This window comes from Panthera tigris, chromosome B1, assembly GCF_018350195.1.
Source record: "Panthera tigris isolate Pti1 chromosome B1, P.tigris_Pti1_mat1.1, whole genome shotgun sequence".
In the NCBI taxonomy this organism is placed as follows: Eukaryota; Metazoa; Chordata; class Mammalia; order Carnivora; family Felidae; genus Panthera; species Panthera tigris.
The window spans coordinates 186,182,846-186,205,090 of NC_056663.1; the positions used below are offsets into that span (position 1 = coordinate 186,182,846).

Here is a 22,245-nt window from a genome sequence, read left to right on the forward strand (position 1 = left end):
CTTGTTCCTGACTGTAGAGGAAAAGCTCTCAGTTTTTCCCCATTGAGGATATTAGCTCTGAGACTTTCATATAGGGCTTTTATGTTGTTGAGGTATGTTCCATCTATATCTACTTTTTGAGGGTTTTTTTTTTTTTATCAAGAATAGATGCCATATTCCATCAAATGCTTTTTCTGCATCCATTGAGAGAATCATATGGCTCTTATCCTTTCCTTTATTGGATTAAAGTTGATTGATTTGCCAATATTGAACCACCCCTGCAGTGCAGGAATAAATCCCACTTGATTGTAGTGAATAATTCTTTTAATGTACTGTTGGATCCGATTTGTTAACACCTTCTTGAGAATTTTTCCATTCCTGGTCCTCAGATATACTGGCCAATAATTCTCCTTTTTAGTGGGGTCTTTGTCCGATTTTGGAATTAAGGTAATGCTAGCCTTGTAGAATTAATTTGAAAGTTTTCTTTCCACTTCTATTTTTTTCGAAAAGTTTGAGACGAATAGGTATTAATTCTTCTTTAAATGTCTTATAGAATCCCCCTGGGAAGCCATCTGGCCCAGGACTTTTGTTTGCTGGGAGGTTTTTGATTGCTGATTCAATTTCTTTGCTGGTTGTGGGTCTGTTCCAATCTTCTATTGGTTCCTGTTTCCATTTTGATAGTTTGTATGTTTCTAACAATTTGTTCATTTCTTCCAGATAACCTAGTTTGTTGGCATATAATTTTTTATAGTATTCTATTATAATTGTTTGTATTTCTTTGGTGTTAGTTGTGATTTCTCCTCTTTCATTTGTGCTTTTATTTATTTAGCTCTTTTCCTTTTTTAATAAGTATGGCTGGGGGTTTACAATTTCATTAATTTTTTTCAGGGAACCAGCTTTAGTTTCATTGATCTATTCTACTGGGATTTTGTTTGTTCTTATTTCTATATTGTTTCTTTCTTTTTTTTAAAGTTTATTTCTTTTGAGAGAGACAGAGATAGTGTGAGTGGGGGAGGGGCAGAGAGAGGAGACAGAGAATCCCAAGCAGGCTCCACACTGCCAGCACATAGTCCAATGTGGGACTCGAACCCACAAAACCATGAAATCATGACCTGAGCTGAAACCAAGAGTCAGACGCTTAACCGGCTGAGCCACCCAGGTCCCCATATATTGTTTATTTTTGTTCTAATCTTTATTATTTCCCTTCTTCTACTAGCTTTAGGCTTTCTTTTCTATTACTCTTCTAGCTCCTTTAGGTATAAGGTTAGATTGTGTATCTGAGACTTTTCTTGCTTCTTGAATAGGCCTGTGTTACAATAAACTTCCCTCTTAGGACCGCCTTTGGGGCATCCCAAAAGTTCTGCACTGTTGTGTTTTCATTTTCATGTGCCTCTATGTATTCTTTTATTTCTTCTTTTATGTCCTGGTTAACCCATTCATTCTTTAGTAGGATGTTCTTTAACCTTCATGTATTTGTGGTCTTTCCAAATTTTTTCTTGTGGTTGACTTCAAGTTTTATAGTGTTGTGGTCTGAAAATATGCATGTTGTGGGGCACCTGAGGGGCCCAGTCAGTTGAGTGTCCGACTTCAGCTCAGGTCATGTGGTTCATGGGTTCGAGCCCTGCATTGGGCTCTATGCTGACAGCTCAGAGCCTGAGGTCTGCTTTGGATTCTGTGTCTCCTTCTCTCTCTGCCCCTTCCCCACTTATGTTCTGTCTCGCTCTGTCTCTCAAAAATAAATAAATGTAAAAAAAATTTTTTTTAAAGAAAATATGCATGTTGTGATCTCAGTCTTTTTGCACTTATTGAGGGCTTATTTGTGGCCCAATATGTGATCTATTCTGGAGAATGTTCCATGTGCACTGGAGAAGAACATGCATTCTGCTGCTTTAGGATAAATGTTCTGAATATATCTGTTAAGTTCATCTGGTCCAGTGTGTCATTCAAAGCCATTGTTTCCTTGTTGATTTTCTGCTTAGATGATCTGTCCATTGAGGTAAGTGGGTTGTTAAAGTCCCCTACTATTACTGTATCATTATCAATCAGTTCCTTTATGTTTCTTATTAATTGATTTATATATCTGGGGGCTCCAATTTGGGGACATTATTTATAATTGTTAGATCTTTGTGAAGTATAGATCTCTTAATTATGATACAGTGCCCTTCCTCATCTCTTGTTATAGTCTTTAGTTTAAAATCTAGTTTGTCTGATATACGTATGGTGACTCTGTCTTTCTTTTGATGCCCATTGGCATGATAGATCTTTTTCCATCCCCTCACTTTCAATCTGCAAGTGTCTTTAGGTCTGAAATGAGTCTCTTATAGACAGCATATAGATGGATCTTGTTTTATCCATTCTGATCCCCTATATCTTTTACTGAAGCATTTAGTCCCTTTACATTCAGAGTGATTATGGACAGATATGAATTTAGTGCCATTGTGTTGCTTGCACAGTTGGTGTTACTGGTGATGTTGTCTGGTCCTTTCTAGTCTTTGTTGCTTTTGGTCTTTTTTTCCCCAGTGGAAGAGTCCCCTTTAATATTTTTTGCAGGGCTGTTTAGTGATCACAAACTCCTTTAGCTTTTGTTTGTGAGGGAAACTCTTTATCTATCCCTCCTTCTATTCTAAATGACTGCCTTGCTAGAAAAAGTATTCTTGTCTGCATATTTTCCCCATTCAGCACATTGAATATATCATGCCATTCCTTTGTGGTCTGCCAAGTTTCTGTGGATAGATCTTCTCTGAATCTGACCTGTCTTCCCTTGTAGGTTAAGGGCTTTTTTCCCCATGCTGCTTTCAGGGTGCTTTCCTTGTCTGTGTATTTTGTGAATTTGACTATGATATGTCTTGGTGACAGCTAGCTTTTGTTGAATTTAATGGGAGTTTTCTGTGTTTCTTGGATTTTGATGTCTGTTTCCTTCCCCAAATTAGGGAAGTTTTTAGCTATAATTTGTTCAAATAAACTTTCTGCCCCTTTTTCTCTCTTCTTCTTCTGAGACTCCTAAGATATGAATGTTTTTATGCTTTAAGGAGTTGTTGAGTTCTCTCAGTCTCAATTTGTGATCCAATACCTTTCTTTCTCTATTCTTTTAGCCTTATTATTTTCCATAATTTTATCTTCTATATCACTGATTCGTTCTTCTGCTTCATCCATCCTTGTCATTGCATCTCAGATACATCATTTTTTATTTTGACATGAGTAATTTTTAGTTCTTTTATCTCTGCAGTAAGGGATTCTCTAGTGTCTTCTATACTTCTCTCAGGCCCAGCTAGTACCCTTAAAATTCTTGTTTTAAATTCTGGTTCAGGCATTTTATTTATATCTGTATTAATTAAATTCCTGGACATTACTTCTTCCAGTTCTTTTTCTTGTCATTTTGTCTAAGTCACTATTTTTTGAGTGATTGTTAGGAAAGCTTGTTATATTCCTGCTTCCAAGAGTAATGCCTGTATTAAGAAGTCCACTGGGGCACCTGGGTGGCTTAGTCAGTTAAGTGTCCAACCCTTGGTTTCAGCTCAGGTCATGATCTCACAGTTCATGTGATCCAGCCTGTGTCAGGCTCTGTGCTGGGCTTGGAGTCTGCTTAAGATTCTCTCTCTCTTCCTCTTCCCCTGCCCCTCCCCTTCTTGCATGCATGTGCTCTCTCTCTCTCCCTCAAAAAATAGAATAGAATAGAATAGAATAGAACAGAATAGAATAGAGTAGAATAGAATAGAAAGAAGAGGTCCAAAAGAAAAAACGAAGAGAAAAAAACCAGGTCATATACTGTTTGGGCCCGGTGCTTAAGGAAGTGTTTCACAGTGTGCACTCTGCTGATGTGTTTTGACTGCTCCTTCCCTCAGGTCAGTCTTCTGCAGTTTCTCCTTGCCTACAGTAGGGAGTATTTGGACCTTGTCCATTGTATGGCAAGTTTTAACTAGGTGTATTTTGGTCTGCTTGTTAAAAAAAGCTAGATAAAAAAGAAGGAGACGAAGAAGAAGAAAAAAGAAGCAGCAGCAGCTAGATCCTATGTCCCTTAGAGCTGAAGTTTTGCAGCACTCTATGATCAGTAGACTTGGTGCTTGTGAGGGGTTTGTGCTGGTCCTCTGAGAGAGGGGCCTGCTGCACGGATTCTCAGATGAATACTTGCCCTCATGGAAACGCACCTGCAGGGCTCAGGGTGGTGGGGCTTGGTGTAAGTGGCTTTGGCATCTACTGTGTGGTACTGTTTTGCTCCCTGAAGTCAGTGATGATGGATTGTGGGGAAAATGACTTTGCTCCATTGTCTCATTCTTGGAGCAGGGAATAAGTACCTGCCATTCTAGAAGAAGCAAGCAATCACCCCTTCTGTGCTCCCAGCTTCGGTCAGATCCCCGCCTTCACCTGTCTGTGTCTGCGCTATCTTCCTGCCAGGCAACACAGTACCTATGCTTTATCTCAGGTACGTGGCTGGGTTTCAAAACTCCAAATTTTAGGGACCTATATGGCATGGACCCACACTGATCCTCTGGGGGAGGGTCTTATTGCACTGTGGCTGGCGCGAGTTTGTCCCAGAAAACAGTTGCAGGACTACACAGTGGTTCAGAATTTATGCTAAAGCACAGCAAAAAGCCAGGACCAAAGTTTGCTGCCTTCAGCCAGGGTCTTTGTTCCTATGCTAGTGAATAGGGCAGCACGTTCACGCCGCCAATTCTTTTGTCCCCAGAGTGGCCATGCCACCTCTCCCAAATGGACTCCAAGAAGGGAACGTCTCCCTGTGCCACCCAGGGTATCCTCAGACCATGCTGCCCACACCTGGGTCTCTGTCCTCCTTCCCCATTGGAGCACCGTTAAACCCACCAAGCACTGCCCTGGCAATGGCTTGGACTTGTAAAACTTCAAGACTTTGTCCTCCACTGCTTATACAAACTTGCGGTACTCAGCCCTTCTCCTTTTCCCAGTCAATGGTTTTAGGGAAGAGTTTTTCTTGTGCAATCCCCTGCATGTGACTTCACTCTCTCTCTTTCTTTCTTGCTCCTCCCTCATAATCAGGGCTCCCTTCCTTCCGCAACACCTGCAATTCTTAAATCCCCCAAAACCACTCTCTGCAACTCCTCCAGCAAGAAGCACTAATTTCTACTCCTTCTCTTCTTACCTACAAGAAATTTTAAAAAAAGAAGAAATTAATATCATAGTCTACAAGATATATTGCACTGAAAATTTGACTCAAATGTAAGCTTAAAAAATTGTAATAAAGTTCATAACCCTATTAGTGCCTTGAGTTATTGCCTTAAAGCCTCAAATTTTATTTTTCTAAAAATCTGTGAGGTGTAAGGGATATTTTCAGAAACAACCTTACTTTATGTATAATTTTTTAAATGTATGTATCGTACACCTCTTCACTTTACCCATTGTTTTGCAAATTAGTTATTTATACATTCCCAAAATGTGCATGCCCTAAGGGCTGAGCTTAGCACTCTGATCTTTGTGAACCTCTGAAAATGTCATTTTCAATAGAGATTTTCTTTTAAATAAATATATGATTTCTATAATGAACAAGTAGGGCCAATTGCCAAAAAAAAATGACAAGGAAAAAGCAACTCTTAATGTATCTATTAAAAGGAAAGCTTGAAGAAAAAAAAAGGAAAGCTTAGGAATATATTATTCTGAAGTCATTTAAATTGCTAGTAACTAAAATTCTAAAATTAAGTAAATTTACATAGTCTAACACCACTTTTATTTCTTAAAAGAGTTATATAAGGAAATTGACTCTTTGGAGAATGTCATGCTTTGGACAATTATTTAAATTAATGTTCCATAAATCACAATTAATCTTATTTAGCAGATTAGCTCATATAATTAGTTTACATATACATGATTAGAACAATAAAATGCTCTCAGTTATGTAATTGTTTATAATTAAAATGTTAATTTACTGCTCAATTTTTAAATTTCCAAACAAAATGTCTGATGAATTTGTTTATCAGGGTGGGAGAGAAGAAGATAATGCATTTCAGTAAATGTCAGTATGGTTGAATGTGTAAATCTTGGAAGTAGATATAAAGGATTTGACTCCTTTTTGACAGCATCCTAAAAGTGAAAAAGGAAAACACACACACACACACACACACACACACACACCACATCATCTCAAAAGCCTTATCCATGCAGAACACAGACTTATTAGAGTTTTGCTTGAATCTGACTTTAAAATCTATGGTAATTCTGTATCATTTGTCTCTGACAGTCATATCACCAGGAAAGAATTAATCTATCAGAGTTACTGTCTCTTCCTCTTCTTTCCCTCTTCTATATGCCATTCTTATCCTTTCTCCTTCTCTCCTTCCACATTTCCACTTTCTTTTTGTCCTTTTTTCCTTTTTTTCTCCTAATGCCAAAAAAAGCTTACTTAATTAAACCACAGGTCCTAATACCTGATGTCCTAGAATTCCATAATTAAAGGCTTCTCTTTCATGGAAAAATAGATAGAAATATCTGCCCCAGCCACAGAAGGAAATAATGGGTTGGGAGTGTATGGTAGTTGTAATCCAGGCTGTTTCTAGAACCAAACAAGAAAATTCAAATACGTAAAAATTAGTCAGACTTCAACTTTATTTCATGAATAAGAATTAATACTGAAAATATAGAGATGTCATTTTCAAGTTTATTATTTTAAGACCGTCTTTAAGGCTTTCCAGGAAGGCTTTAAAAACAATTTTACTCAATTCTCAGAAGGTAGCTCTTATAGATTCAGTTGTGTCCCCCCAAAATTTATATGTTGAAGTGCTCACCCACAGTACCTCAGAATGTGACCTTATTTGAGGATATTATATTATTGCATGTATACTAAATGTCCAGAATAGGCAAATCTATACATGGAATGTGGATTAGTGGTTGCCAAGGGCCGAGGTGGGTGGTGGGGAAGTGGGGTGATGCTACTATACAGGGGATTTCTTTTTGGGAGGATGAAAATGTTCTAGAATTGACTGTGATGACGGTTGCACAACTCTGATTATAATAAAGCCCATTTAGTTTTGCACTTTAAATGAATGAATTGCATGGTATGCAAATTACATTTCAATAAAGCTGTTAAAAATAAAGGCTACACTTTAAAAACATTTACAATTGACTTGTCCCATTACAAGAACTGCATTGCAGAGAAGAAGGATTATTGCTCTCACTAGATCCATCTCCTAGCTTCTCACCACATCAAAATTATAAATGTTTATTTATAGCTAGTGTATATCCAAGACCTTCTTCAAGATTTGTCATGTAGTGTGCTAACCACACTGTGTCACTGAAGGAGGAGAAATGAGACACCATGACGCTCATCAAGGGAGGGAAAGTTAATCTTCTCATCAAAAACAATCAAACCTCCAAAGAGTTATTTTAACATACATTTGAAATCGTCCTGGGGAGTAAAATACTAAGAATCTTTTTGTTATTTGAGATTTTTAATTTTTTTTTTTTTGACATTTTTAACTTTTAAAATATTTGACTTTTGACTTATGGGGTGCCTGGATGGCTCAGTCGGTTAAGCATCCAACTGTTGATTTCGGCTTAGGTCATGATATCACAGTTCGTGGGATGGAGCCCCTGCACTGACATCACAGGGCCTGCTTGGGATTCTCTCTTTCCCTCACTCTCTGCCCCTCTCCCACTCATGTGCATGTGCACTCTCTCTCAAAATAAACAAACATTAAAAAAAAATAAAATAAAATACTTGACTTGTAATTCTGTTGTTTATAAAAGAACTAATAACCCTGCCAGTCTCCCCTCTAGAAATGTACAAATCCACATATAGTCTTTTTTCCCCACAATAGATTCTTTAACTACAGACATGTCTTTCCGAGGATTATCGTTTCTCACCAACGTGTTCAATTTAACTTAAAGAAATCAGGCATGGTGAGAAGGAGTAGGAGAGAGTATTTCTGTAGAGACCAGCATACTACAAGTGTAAGCAAGATAAAGACATGTTATGAAATCCATAGTGGTTTTCTAGTGTGTATAGTAGTTCTGAGATTCTTTGTGCTATGTCAACATGCAGGTCTTTGAAATTTTGAGTAACCACAGGGCATCCTTTCTTCTGCGCTAGAGCTGTGTGCTGCGCAGAGGTGAAAACACAATGAATTCTCTTCCAGCGCTGCCCTCAGGTCCAGGCAGTAAAGGCCCTTGCCCTTGGCCTCATGGTTTAGAAGGTCACAGTAAATCACAAAACACTCCAACTCCCAATGGCATTAAAGAGCACGTGGGCTTCTGTGTCTTTTAGGACCAGATGCTAAACAACCTCTCTTGTGAATAACGCTATTCAGGGCCTAGGATGCTTTTCCATCTCTCTTCTTTTGTGTCCTTGGTGGTTGGGATAGAGTTGAAAATTGTGATTATAAAGCTAAAGATGTTGAAGACAGACAATGCTTCAGAGTGTAGGAAGGATTTCCTCTAAGAGTGCCAACAAATTAATCTATCAGATCCTTCCTCTCAACATAAATGCCATACATACTTGCATAAGAAAGTATCATTTCCTATCAATGTTCCAAACTGTGCTTCAGGAAGTACTTATGAATTAATTAGCATAGTATTTGCAACAATGCACATGGCAATTGATGGACATTTTGTAATACTAATTAATATTACTTAACTCTGCATTACATAATTTAAGACATAATATGTGTGAAGCTTGACAATCTTTATATTAGCGATTTGATAGACAATGAATTCAAGGATGGGAATAGTTTTATTTTTGTGCATGTATTTAATATGACAATTATATTTTAAAAATGAATAAATTTCAACTTTAATAATTTTGAGTGAAAATGTTGAAGTTTATTGTTATTTGTAGTTTTGAATCATCTACAATAGAAACAACTTTTTGAAAACTTGGGAAACTTATTTTAATTCTTTGACATTTTCTATTTATTTGTATGAAAATATATTGAAATGTATTCACTTTGAATACACTAGAATTGTTTAATCACTTATATAATTGCTATTAATAGAACATAACTCAAGGGAAAATATTATAATAACATAATTATTGATATTGCTGAAATGGAAGCAAGAAAAATAAATTTAATGGAATAAATACATAGTAATTTATGAAGTTTTATTTTATCAGTCCTCCAAACAGCATTATTCCATCAACTCAAGACCCAGACATATATAATTAATGCTTAAATTGAGTTGTTCTCACTATTTTGCTAACATTCATATAAAAACCATAGTTTTGCACATATTTTTGAGTTTATTGTACATATGTATTTGTCAGGGTAGGCAATTAGAACATGTTTTACACAATAGTTTGTTGCCTTGATTTATAACCTTTAAATATTTAGACGTATGGTAAATAGACCTGCATTTGCACTTCTGCTTCAGGACTACACAAGTATTAGCGGCAAGACGGTTCCCTCATAACTTTGGGGATCTTACAGGTCATGTTTTGTTTGCACCCTGTTTTGATGGTGGTGGCAACATAATCTGCCTTGTTTTCCATGGCTCTCTTACACAGAGCAGATTTGCGGTGAGATTTATGTATCCACAGTCATGGTCTGCTGCACCATACGGTTCTGGGGGTTCATAGGGAGGGACCAGCCAGCCAGTGCAAGGCAGGTGTATCTCTGGAATTCTTTTATATAGACCATGGCTGCAGAGATGTACTGATATGAAGTCCAGTACTGACCAATCCACATTCACACTGAAAATAAACTTGGAATGACGATCCATTTTTGACAGTAACAGCAAGTTGCCCACCAGGTGTCAAAGGGACACAATAGAAATATGAGCTGGAACCGGTGAGTCCCATCTTGTGGTGGTTTCATATGATCTGAGCCCTACAGTCCTTTGAATTATAACTGCCATGTTAAGTTCACCAAGTTAGTTGAAAGTGCTTCAAGACTCTCCAACCTGCTTTGTTACAAAGTCGCTGTATTAGTTTCCTGTGGCTACTGTAATAAATTAGCAACAAATAGTGGCCTACAATAGAAATTTATTCTTTCACAATTCTGGAGGCCAAAAGTCAGAAATCAGTTTCAATGAGCCAAAACCAAAGTGTCCACAGGGACATTCTTTCTCCAGTGGCTGAAAGCGAAACTCCATTATTGTTCCTTCCATTTTCTGGTAGCTGCCTGTAAGCTTTGGCTTATGACCAGATCACTTCTGGCTAGGCCAGCTGATTCCCTGTCTGCCCTGTCTTCACACAGCCTTATCTTCTGTGGGTAGTAAAATCTCCCTCTGCTTCACTCTTATAGGGATACATGTGTTTACATTTAAGGTCCACTGAATGACCCAGAATTCTTTCCCCACTTCAAGATTCTTAACATAATCACTTCAAAGATTCTGCCATATAAAGTAACATATACAGGCTCTAAGGATTAGGCTCTGATATATTTAGGGGGACTATTTTTTAATCGAGACAGGTACACAGTCATTTTAATATCATAGTTTTTTAATCCTACTTTTTCAGAGTTCACCATAATGAACCTAATTCTTTTAGCTATTTCATTGCTAAGAATTACTTGTAAGATTTTACCTAAAATCATAAGTCTAAATGTATTTCTTAAATGCACATTTCAAATTCATAAGAACTATGAATATAATAAGCCACTACTACACATTATAGCATACGAAATTTCAAACATTCCCATTTTCTTAATAAAAACTGTTAACACAAGGCTCTGATTCTCTTATATGTTTTAACACTTAATTTAAAAATTTTCCAGACTTAAAATTTTAAGTCTTAAGGTTGAGAGTAACCATCCTAATTAACTGATGTTGTCACTATTAATGATTTAACAGTGCTCTTTTGGGGGACTACCCTTACAATGTTAATTATTCATGCCCTGGATTATCATACCAAGGTTTGCAGTACATAAATCCAAGTAATCCTCTAAATCAGTATTATCTTTACCCAGTAATATGTGGTAGGTACGTGTGTGTGTGTGTGTGCGCGCACGTGGTTTTTTTTTTAACGTGTGTTTTTTCTTTAAGTAATCTCTATGCACCCAACAAGGGGCTCAAACTCAGGACTCCAAGATCAAGAGTCATTCACTCCACTGACTGAGCCAGCCAGGGGCCCCATACGTGGTAGTTTTAAAAATATATCCACAAAGTCTTTGATTCTCCTTCCTTTAAAACCTGAAGCTTAATCTCCTTCCCCTTGAGTGAGGCTGGACTTAGAGCCTCACTCTTACTTCAAAGATTAGGTCATAAGAGGCATGTGGCTTTTTACCTGTTCTGTCTTGGATCACTCACTCTGGAGGATGTTAACTGACATGCTGAAATGACTCTCAAGCAGCACCAGGGACAGAGTGACATGGCCAGGAACTCAGGCCTCTTGCCACCAGCCAGTGAAGAAGAGGCATCCAGCCAAGTGCTCCTTGAGAGAGGAGCTGTCTCCAAAGTGGATCCTTTAGCCCCGAGCCCCTGTCAAACATGCAGATGACCCTCGATTGGGCTGACACCTTGACAACAGTTTTGTGAGAGACTGTGAGCTAGAACCACCCAGCTAAGTTGCTCCCAGATTTCTGGCTCTCAGAAACTGGGAGATAGCATATGTTTGTCATCTTTAGCCTTAAGGTATGGGGTTCTTTGTTAAGCAACTATAAATAATTCATAGAACTAGAAGCAATCTCCACATCTTTCTGGATACCCCCTGCATCTTAGAATTGCATATAATTAACAGTGAACAATTCATTGTAAATGTAGGCTGGTGAGACTTTGCCTCAAACAGTATTTGACTCAGGATCAAACTGTAAGATTTTATGGATATATATATATATATATACACACACATATATATACGTATATATATATATATACACATACATATATATATGAATATATAAGAATATATATATATTCTTATTTTAATTACAAATAAACCAAATGTAGAATTCAGAAGCCACTGGATATGTACAAATATTATGTGCATCTTATACAAATGCGTTTTTGATGATTAAGAATGTTTTAAAATATTAACCACAGTACCTCAAAATAAAATACAATTGAACTTTTAAAAACTGGAAATTATGAGAGATATTACACAATTATACCATACTGCTGGGCTGAACTGTGACCCACTAAAATTTATAGGTTGAAGCCCTAACTCCCAATACATCAGAATTTGTACAGTAAAACCTTGGATCACAAGTAACTTGTTCTGCACGCGTTCTGCAAGACGAGCAAACATTTCTAATAAATTTTAACTTGATAAAGGAGCGAAGTCTTGTAATGCGAGTGGTACCTGACGCTGAACGTCACATGATCGCAACTGAGCCAATGGTTCATGAAATTCGATTTGATATGCAAGTGCTTTGGATTACAAGCATGTTTCCGGAACAAATTATGCTCACAAACCAAGGTTTTACTGTATTTGGACATAGGGCCTTTAAAGATGTAATTAAGGTTAATACAGTCATATGGGTGGGCCCTAATCCAATCTGACTGGTGTTCTTATACGAAGAAGAAATTTAGACACACACATGAGGCACCAGGGATATGTGTGTGCACAGAAGAAAGGGGACACACAGAGAAGGCCTTCATCCGCAAGCCAAGGAGAAAGGCAGCGAGAGAAGCCTACCCTGCTGACACCTTGATCTTGCACATCTAGCTTCCACAACTGGGAGAAAGTTCTGTTGTTTAAGCCCCTCAGCTTAGTTTGTTATGGCAGCTAGAGCAATCATATACCTTTCCAAGAAAGGTCAAGGGAACTTCCCCATGCATTCTTTTCCAGATCACCCAGGTCTTGCTCAAATTAATAGACAGTATTAACTTTAGGGCAATATTTTAAAATGTTGCATGAAACCAAATACACAATACCCCAAAATACACATCCCATTTTGTAATAACTGTTCTTGCCACCATGGAAACAATAAAATTGCCAATTTTTAAAATCAGATTTTGAAATATCCTGGGGTGTCTGTGTGGATCAGTCGGTTTAGCGACTGACTGTGGCTCAGGTCATGATCTCATAATTCGTGAGTTTGAGCCCCATGTCGGGCTCTGTGCTGACAGCTCAGAGTCTGGAAACTGTTTTGGATTCTGTGTCCCTCTCTCTCTGACCCTCCCCAGCTTACGCTCTGTCTCTCTCTTTCTCTCCCTCTCAAAAATAAACATTAAAAAACCAATTAAATATAAAATAAAACACTTATCTTTGGAATACCTCAATTTGAAGTAATTGTTGTGAGGAAGAAGATTCTAAAATGAGTCTTTCAAGTAAAAAGAAAGTTTGTTCAGGGCACCTGGGTGGCTCAGTTGGTTAAGGGTTAAGCGTCCAACTTTGGCTCAGGTCATGATTTCTCAGGTTCATGAGTTCGAACCCCACATCGGTCTCTCTGCTGTCAGCTTCAGAGCCTGCTTTAGATCCTCTCTCCCCTTCACTCTCTGCCCTTTCCCCACTCGCACACACACACGCTCTCTCTTTCTCTCTCAAAAATAAATAAGCATAAAAAAATAAAGTTTAAAAAAAAAAGGAGGAAAGTTTGTTTGATCCAACTCTCCGTTTTTACTCACCTTCTGATATCTTCATTCTAAAATCTGAACTTTTGCTATCATACAAGATTTTTTTTCTTTTCTTTCATTGTGGTAAAATACACATAACATAATACATACCACCTTAACCTAGACAAGAATTTAAAATGTCTTTTTTTTCTGGGATCATTTTATGACTCTTTTATCAATTAATTGGTCCATGGTTTGTTGTTAGCCACTGAAAGCTGTATTTGTCATGTTTGAGTTTGAAATTCAGCGAGAAAAATAGAATGTTGTTTCAAAAAAACTGTTTTCTATACTTTTTTAGTATCATACAGAAACATTATGGTCCTTACCATGTGTACATTCATTCTATATTCTGGGCTTATCTCACATCCCAGTTTTTGTTTCACATATAGAGAGTATCTCAATTTTTTAACACATCAAAGCCAGAAGTTTTTTGTTTGTTTGTTTGTTTTAAGTTTATTTCTTTATTTTTGAGTTGGGGGAGGGGCAGAGAGAGAGGGAGTGAGAAAAAATCCCAAGCAGGCTCTATGCTGTCTGTGCTGGGCCGGACACGGGGCTTAATCTCACGAAGTGTGCCTTGACCTGAGCCAAAATCAAGATTGAGACTCTTAACTGACTGAGCCACTCCGCTACCCCTATTTGGTTGGTTTTATGCTTTTGTTTTTTAGGCGCAGTGTACCCAAGAACTCCCACCCCCTTTAAGATTTGCCTTGTGACCAGAATAGGAGGTGGCCTCATGACCCTCAAGAAAGTTGAGATATTGTGGCATTCAGCAAGGAATAGGGAAAGTAGGACTTATTGTCTTGAGTTGAGAAACAGCAAAAGGCCATTTGATGTCATATATTGAAATTTTTTTATTGTTTATTCATTTTTTGAGAGACAGAGACAGAGCGTGAGTGGGGGAGAGGCAGAAAGAGGGAGAGATATAGAATCCAAAGCAGGCTCCAGTCTCTGAGCTGTCAGCATGGAGCCTGACGTGGGGCTCGAACTCATGAACCGTGAGATCCTGACCTGAGCCAAAGTCGGATGCTTAACTGACTGAGCAACCCAGGTACCCTGATGTCATATATTTAGATGAGTTTATAATACTTATCAAGTAAAACTTTCAGGATCATAAAAGAGGTTACAGTATTTGCCCACTGAAATAAAACATTGATGATCTAGGAGTTGCATGATTGTCCAAGAAGCAAATACTTAAGGATCTCTTTGTTCTTCAAGATTTTTAAATTTTAGAATATGTGACACCAAGTTTTGTTGATTATACCGAGCAGCTGATTTCCTCTTGAGCATTGCCTGTTAAATTTTACTTTCCCACGTAAATTGTAAGACACTTAAAAGTCTTTGAACCTAGGGGCACCTAGGTGGCTCAGTCGGTTGAACGTCCAACTTCAGTTCAGGTCATGATCTCATGGTTCATGGGCCTGAGTCCCCCATCGGGCCCTGTGCTGACAGCTCGGAGTCTGGAGCCTGCTTTGGATTCTGTGTGTGTGTCTCCCTCTCTCTCTGCCCCTTCCTCACTGATGCTCTGTCTCTTTCTGTCTCTCACAAATAAGTAAACATTAAAAAAAAAATTTTTTTTTTTAAGTCTTTGAACCTAAAGGTTTCCAACAAGGAAAAGTAAAACCCACAAATGCGAAAGGAGTCAAACAATGGATAAGTTAACTCTGATCCATGTGATACATCGGGTACTTATATACAACATTAAATAGTTTTATGAAAAGTCTCAGGCTCTGAGAGTTAAAAAATAATCTGGCTTTCCTCTTGAGGAGTCCAGCTCCTGGTTTAAAAAACTAATGTGGGATTTTTCAGTCCTGATCGCAGCCAATCACAAAGACCCTAAGTGGCAGGCCTCACAAGGGAAAGCCGCCCTCCCCATGCCGGACTTGACGCAGAGTCGGTACATTGCAATCTCTGAAGGGACTTGCAGTCAAGGTCCCGGGCTCCCCTGGCTGGTCAGGCTCTTACATCTCTATCTGCATTCCTAGCTCAAGCTTCTGTGTTCCTAGGTGTCTTTATCTGAGGCCTTGGGCTGAGGGCCTCTTCAGGCGCCTCTGCCAAATCCTTCTTATTGGGCAAAGGGACAAACCTTGAAGATATTCTTCCCCTTTATCAGTATTCAATATTCCCACCCCACCCCACTCCACCCCCCATGCCGCCACCTGGCGTCTGTAAAAATACCACACACTTTTGTCCGGGGTTCCATCAACAGTGAGACAACCCCATACCACAGTGACCTAGCAGATCCTGGGCCAGTACGCCATTTTGTGGGGGAAAATTGAAGAGCAGGAGTTGGCACTTTGTCTGGTTGTAGCCTTTTACATGATCTCAGTAAATGATTAAAAACTTAACTCTTTCGTTTTTGGCTTGTCGCTTTCGTCAGTTACTCTGATACGTAGCCTCTCAGCTCTCTTTTCCACAGCTCAGTTGAGCTCCTGGTACCACCCCGCCCCACCCCCACCCCCGTTGATGCATCCAGGTCATCTAACATAACAAGCAATATAACTAGTTCACCTCTGACATCCCCTACTCTTGGGTTCGTCAAGGTGAGTCTTCCTAACAAGGCAGAATGGATCCTGAGCAAGAGTACGTTGGGCAAATCTGACTACATGGTCTACAGAGTTAAGACTTACTAATGTGGCTTTATTATTTATTGAAATGTATGGATCAAACACATTTGTATTCAAATATAAATACCAAAACCTATTTTTCATAGTCAAAGAATCTTACTCTGCCACACATGAAAATGGATATATCAGAATGTTTTCGGTTTCAAGAAAGAGAAAACTGAACACAAAGTGACTAACATAAGAAGAATTTACTAGCTACTCTAAATGACAGACCAAGACATAGGGCAGGCTTTAGGCACGGTTTGGTACAATGTAACTGGTCTGTGTCTCAGTCTTGCTTTCAATTTTTCACCCCTTTCTTTCTTTGTGTGCCCTTCTTATCCGTAAGTAGGTTCTGTGAATAAAACACAATGGCTTCAAGAGTTCTAGACTTCACATCTGTGGGTCATCCTATCTGAAGCAAAAGAAGGTCTTGGCTGTCTCAAAATTCCCTCTCTCTGATTAGACCAACTCTTAAACCAATCATGGTGGTTAGAGGAGTTTATTGTTCCAACTGGCTCGGTCCAGGTCAGATGCTGTATTCTTTAAGCTGATGGCTGGAGTTACATCCTCCTAAAACCACATGATATCCCAAATAGAAGTCAGAGTCTATTGAAAAGAGGAGAATGGGTACTGGGGAGTTACGAAAAGATGGCAAATAAATTGCGCAATACAGAATGGACTGTACCTTTTTTATTTGGTCCAAAAATCAACATACAAACCACAAATTTTGTCACTACTCCTAGCTTGCTTACTTAGTACAACATTTTGCACAACCACTATTTCAGGGCCATATTTAAAGTGTTTCTTTACAAAAAATTGCTTTGCCATCAAATTATAAAACACATCATCACTGTAATCACTGTCGGTGGTGGGCAGGGGTGCGGGGAAGACTTTAAATTTTTAAAGTACTACTGGGTGAATTAACCTAAACAAGATTATAGCAACTTCAAAAGTGTCTCAGCCGCCTCCATTCCTAAAAATAAGTTGGTGACAGGAGGTGACTTGAAACACTCAATAAACGATAGTGTCAGTTTTATGTGGGTTTAGCTGTTCAAATCTTTGGACCAAACGAGTTGCAGGTGATATGTTTGCAGTATGTCAAAGGCAAGGGGAAAAAAGGAGCAATGACAACAAAGAGAACAGCCTCAAGACCTTCCTAATGTCTTTATTAGCCTTCCCTAAACACTGAGTACTTTCTATGGATCTAAGATCTAACAAATGAATTTATTAGCTACTTCCAGTCAGTGCTGATGGCATGGCATTTAACCAATTTTAAATTGTCATGGTATAAAATATGTAACTTAATTGTATTATTCTTATCTGTCTAATTCATTCATACTGAAAAGAACAGAAAGGATTTCTACGAACAAAAAGTTTCAAAGCATACCTTAGGTGCACATAAACAAGGATGATTAATACGATCCTTCCTGGAATCTATGAAATTCAGTCAAGATGTGGCCTTTTCTCCTATAGCAACAGCTCATCTGTACATTTTCAAAAATCTGAATCAGATATATGGATGATGTTAACATCTGTAAAACAGATATTTAAACAATGTCTCAATGTGGTAGCACTGGGAATATAAAGACAAACAAGACAGTCTGTATTTAAAGATCTCACAGTCCACTGTTCGAGGCAGAGATGTAAGCAGAAATTAGCCCCGAGATCCCAGGAGATGGAGGGATTAGCTTTGCCTAAATGTATAAAAGGCACACAGAGGAGGTAACACTTGAACTAGATCTTAAATTATGGGTAACACTTTTATAGTTAGAAGAAAGAAGTCATGGCATTCTAAGAAGAAAGCCAAACCAGGTTAATAAAAAGAAGTGTGGAATTTCTGGAGCAAAGGGTACTTGGATGATATCTCTGAACCCAGAATTATGTTGGAGTCTGCAAATGACACTGATTCTGAAAATGCTAAGGCTTGAGACTCAATTTTACATGAAGTGAGAGTCGATAAAGTATTTAAGAAGGGCAGTAGTGCAATTGGTTTTGCTTTTCAGAAGGATGGCCGTGGTAGAGTGTGGCTATAAAGATGGAGGCCAGCTAGGATAAGGTTTTAAAGTCCAGGTGAGAGATAATCAAGTTCTGGATTAAGTCCATGGTGAGAGTTCAAAAAGGAGATATTTGAATGCAGAGACGCTTCTGAATTTACAATTAAAAAGACTAGGTAAGTGAGTAAAGAAGCAACAGTTAAGACGACAAAGAACACCAGATCTGCAGCCTGGAAGAGTTGGGTGGATGCCAGGTCCTGCCATTAACTTGCTTTCTGATCTCATAAGTTATTTTACCATTATTATTATTTTTTAATGTTTATTTTTGAGAGAGAGAGAGAGGAGAGGAGGGGCAGAGAGAGAGGGGGACAAAGGATCTGAAGTGGGCTCTGTGCCGACAGGAGACAGCCCTACATGGGGCTCAAACCCACAACCCACGAGATCATGACCTGAGCCCAAGTTGGACACTCAACCAATGGAGCCACCCAGATGCCCCAATTTTACTCTTATTATTTATTAGGTACGTATAACCTACCTAATTGGTTATTGTGATGATTAGATATAATATTTATAAGCCTCCTCCATATCATTAGTTTTTTATGATTATTCATGATGATGATGATGATTAATCAGAGTATGAGAGAGAGGGAAATCCTGGAACTCCTTCTAGGTTTTTGACATAGATGGATGGTGTCATGGATGGTGTCATGAACTAGACAAGTGACAGAATATGTTCTTGGAAGTAAGCATGAATTCATCTTCAGTCTCTATAAGACTCCAGGTCTAGATGTCCAGGGGACAGTTGAAAACATGGACCAAGAACTTGGGAAAGAGAGTCTATGGTTTAACATACAAATTTTAGAGCTTGTCAGTATATAAATGATTTTTTGAAGTAAAAATAGTGAATGGAATTAGTCAAAGACAGAAGAGCCAGAAAAAGCATTCTAAGAACTGAACTCATGTTAAGTGACCTTGAGCCTTGCCTTAAAAAAAAAAAAAAAAAAAAAAAAAAAAGAATTATTTCTGAAGTTCTTTTAAGAAAGGGCTATCATTGGGGCACCTGGGTGGATCAGTTGGTTAAGCGATTGACTCTTGATTTTGGCTCAGGTTATGATCTCATGATTCTTGGGTTCAACACCTTATTGGGCTCTGTGCTGACAGAGCAGAGCCTGCTTGGTACCCTCTCTCTCTCTCCCTCTCTCTGTCCTCTCCCCCTTCTCACTCTCTTTCTCTCTCTCTCTCTTTCTCTCTCTCTCTCTTTCTCTCAAAAATAAATGAACATTTAAAAAAAAAGAGAGAAACGTCTATCATTTCAAAACTTCCACTTTGTATTAGTGTAGACTTGCTTTTTTTAAATGTATTTATTTATTTATTTCCAGTATAGTTAACATACAGTGTTGTGTTAGTTTCGGGTATACAATATAGTGATTCAACAATTTTGTTTTCTTTTTAAAAATTTTTTAAGTTTATTTAATAAATAAATAAACAAACTTATGAGACAGCATGAGCAGGGGCAGGGCAGAGAAAGGCAGAAGAGACAGAATCTCAAGCAGGCTCTGCACCATCAGCCTACAGCCTGATGCGGGCTCAGATCATGACCTGAGCCAAAATCGGGAGTTGGATGCTTAACTGACTGAACCACCCAGGCACCCCTGATTTAACAATTTTGTACATCACTCAGTACTCACCACAATAAGTATACTCAATGTAGGCTTGCTTTTGCCTTTGGGAAATCCTTTCGGTTTGGCGTTGGCTAGAAAAAAATGTAAAGGTGGAGCCAAAGTCCTGTTCTGGAAGTTTATGCCCATAAGAAGCTAGACTAATTGCATAATGAAAAACATTGCTGTCTTTGTTAGGGGCTAAAAGGCGACTGCAGAGATAGAGCGTTAACTGGCTTTCTCTATCCATGAATATCTCTCATGAAGATGTTTTTTCCCAATATGGCACAGTCTCTGGAACTTCTGGTATATACTCTTACTTAGCAACCATGTCTAGTATCATGGTTTTAAACACAATGTAGATGATGATGACTTTCAAATTTTTATTCACAGCTCAAACCTTTACCCTGAGCCCCAGATTCATATATCCTACTGCCAAATCAACACCTCCACTTTTGTGTCAAAGAGGCATCTCAAAGTCAACATGTCTAAAACATTACTCCTGATTATTTCCTCCCCCTCGACAAAACTGTCTCTTCCCAGAGTTGTTTCTATCTCAGAAAATGGCAATTCCATCTTTCCAGGGGCGCAGACCAAAAATGTTAGAGTCATCCTTGATTCTAGTCTTTCTCCCCTGCTCCGTATCCAATGCCTCAGTGAATATTATTAGTTTGAACTTCAAAAGAATCCACTAAGGAGGGTACTTGTAGTGAGCACTAATACATGAAATTGTTGATTCGCTATATCATGCAACCGAAATGAATATAACACTATATGCTAACATTATTGAAATTAAAATAAAAACTTAATTAAAAATGTATATCCAGGGGCTCCTGGGTGGCTCAGTCAGTTGAGCATCCGACTTCAGCTTAGGTCATGATCTCACGGACTGTGAGTTCGAGCCCCGCGTTGGACTCTGTGCTGACAGCTCAGAGCCTGAAGTCTGCTTGGGATTCTGTGTCTACCTCTCTCTCTGCCTACCCCCCCCCCCCCCATGCTCTGTCTCTGTCTCTCTCTCTTTCTCTCTCTCTGTCAAAAATAAACATTAAAAAAAATTTTTTTTAATATATATCCAGAATCTGTAGAAGAAGCAAGGCTTTTGAAACTATTTAGCACCCCACACCATAAATAGCCACAGAAGTATCAATAGCCATTAACAAGACCCCAGTAACATCCTAACTGATCTTGTGTTGATAGGATGCTTCTGACGCGGCTCCCACTGATTCCCCCTCCTGGTAGCCGTGTCCCCCTGTAATCCCCTCCCGTTAAATGTGGGCTGGACCTAATGACTTACTCTTAACACATCAAACATAGTAAAAGTGATGGGATATTACTTCTGTAACTAAGATACAAGACTCTGCCTTCCATCGTGCTGAGATTTCTCTCTTTGTTCTTCATGCTAGCTAGCTCTGATGGCTAAGACTACCTGGGATGGCACTGTGGACACCTCTGGTCATCAGCCAGCAAGGAACCGAGGCCCTCAGTCCAACAGCCCATAATAACTGAACTCCGCTCACAACTCTGAGTGAGTTTGAAGGTAGATCCTGCCCCACTTGACCTTGAGATTACTGTAACCCCAGCCAACACCTTGACAGTAACATTGTGAGGCCCTAAAGCAGAAACCTAATCCATGGCTCAATTCTTGAGCCATAGAAACTATGTGAAATCGAATGTGTTTAGCTCACTAAGTTTTGAGGCAATTTGTTACAGGGCAACAGCTAACACCTCTCTCCAAAGTCAATTCTGAAATAGCAGATGACTTTTTTTAAAAGTCAAGGCACTCCTCCACTTAAAATCTTTCAACAGTTTGCAATCTCACTTGGAGTATAAGCAAAAACCCTACAATAGCTTCACATGGCCTCCTGACTTTTGTTGGACATGCAAGCATGCTCCTTTTTCAGAGTAGTTACACTTGCTCATCTGCTTGGAAGACTTTTCTCTAGTAGCCACATGGTTTGTTCCTTTCCTTTTTTTCACCTTTGCTCAAATGTCTCCTTATCAGTGAGAACTTCCCTGATTACCCTACAAATTATCAATGACTTCCCTCCCTGATACTTCCTATCTTCCTTCCTTACTTTATCTTTCCTAGCATATGACCTACACCTTTTATTGTATACTTGTGTATTGTCCTTCTCCCCTTGCTAAAAGAAAAGCTCTAGGAAGAAAAGGACTGATTTATTCATTGCTGTACCTCCAGCACTGGAACAGAACTTATGACATAGTAAGCTCTCAGTTTGTTGAACAAATGAGTGAGCTTCTGGTTCTTTAGAGGTGGAGTTGGTACATTTCAAAGTTGTAAATGTTCGGGCACCTGGGTGGCTCATTTGATTAAACATCTGACTCTGGACTTCATCTCAGGTCATGATTGCACGGCTCATGAGTTCCTGCCCCACAGTGGGCTCTGTGCTGACAAAGCAGAGCTTGCTTGAGATTCAATCTCCTTCTCTCTCTGTCCCTCCCCCGCTTGCTCTCTATCTCTCTCTCAAAATAAATAAAAATAAACTTTAAAAAAAGAAAGATGTAAATGTTTAATGGGAGAAAAACAAGGATGGGACA

At 38.7% G+C, this 22,245-nt stretch overlaps 1 long non-coding RNA gene across 4 annotated transcripts in view; it reads right to left on the reverse strand.

Annotated features, from left to right (window-relative positions):
- Positions 1–4,634: 4,634 nt before the first annotated feature.
- LOC102948669 overlaps positions 4,635–22,245 on the reverse strand; it is a 40,057-nt gene continuing 22,446 nt past the window's right edge. For 2 of the 4 annotated variants that reach the window (XR_006216399.1, XR_006216400.1), the window contains 2 exons: positions 17,425–17,569; positions 4,635–5,092 (listed from right to left, as the gene is read on the reverse strand). This is a non-coding gene — a long non-coding RNA (uncharacterized LOC102948669). Of the gene's footprint in view, positions 5,093–16,327; positions 16,644–17,424; positions 17,570–22,245 lie in introns of those variants that run through there. The other 2 variants (XR_006216402.1, XR_006216401.1) reach the window with 2 other exon arrangements.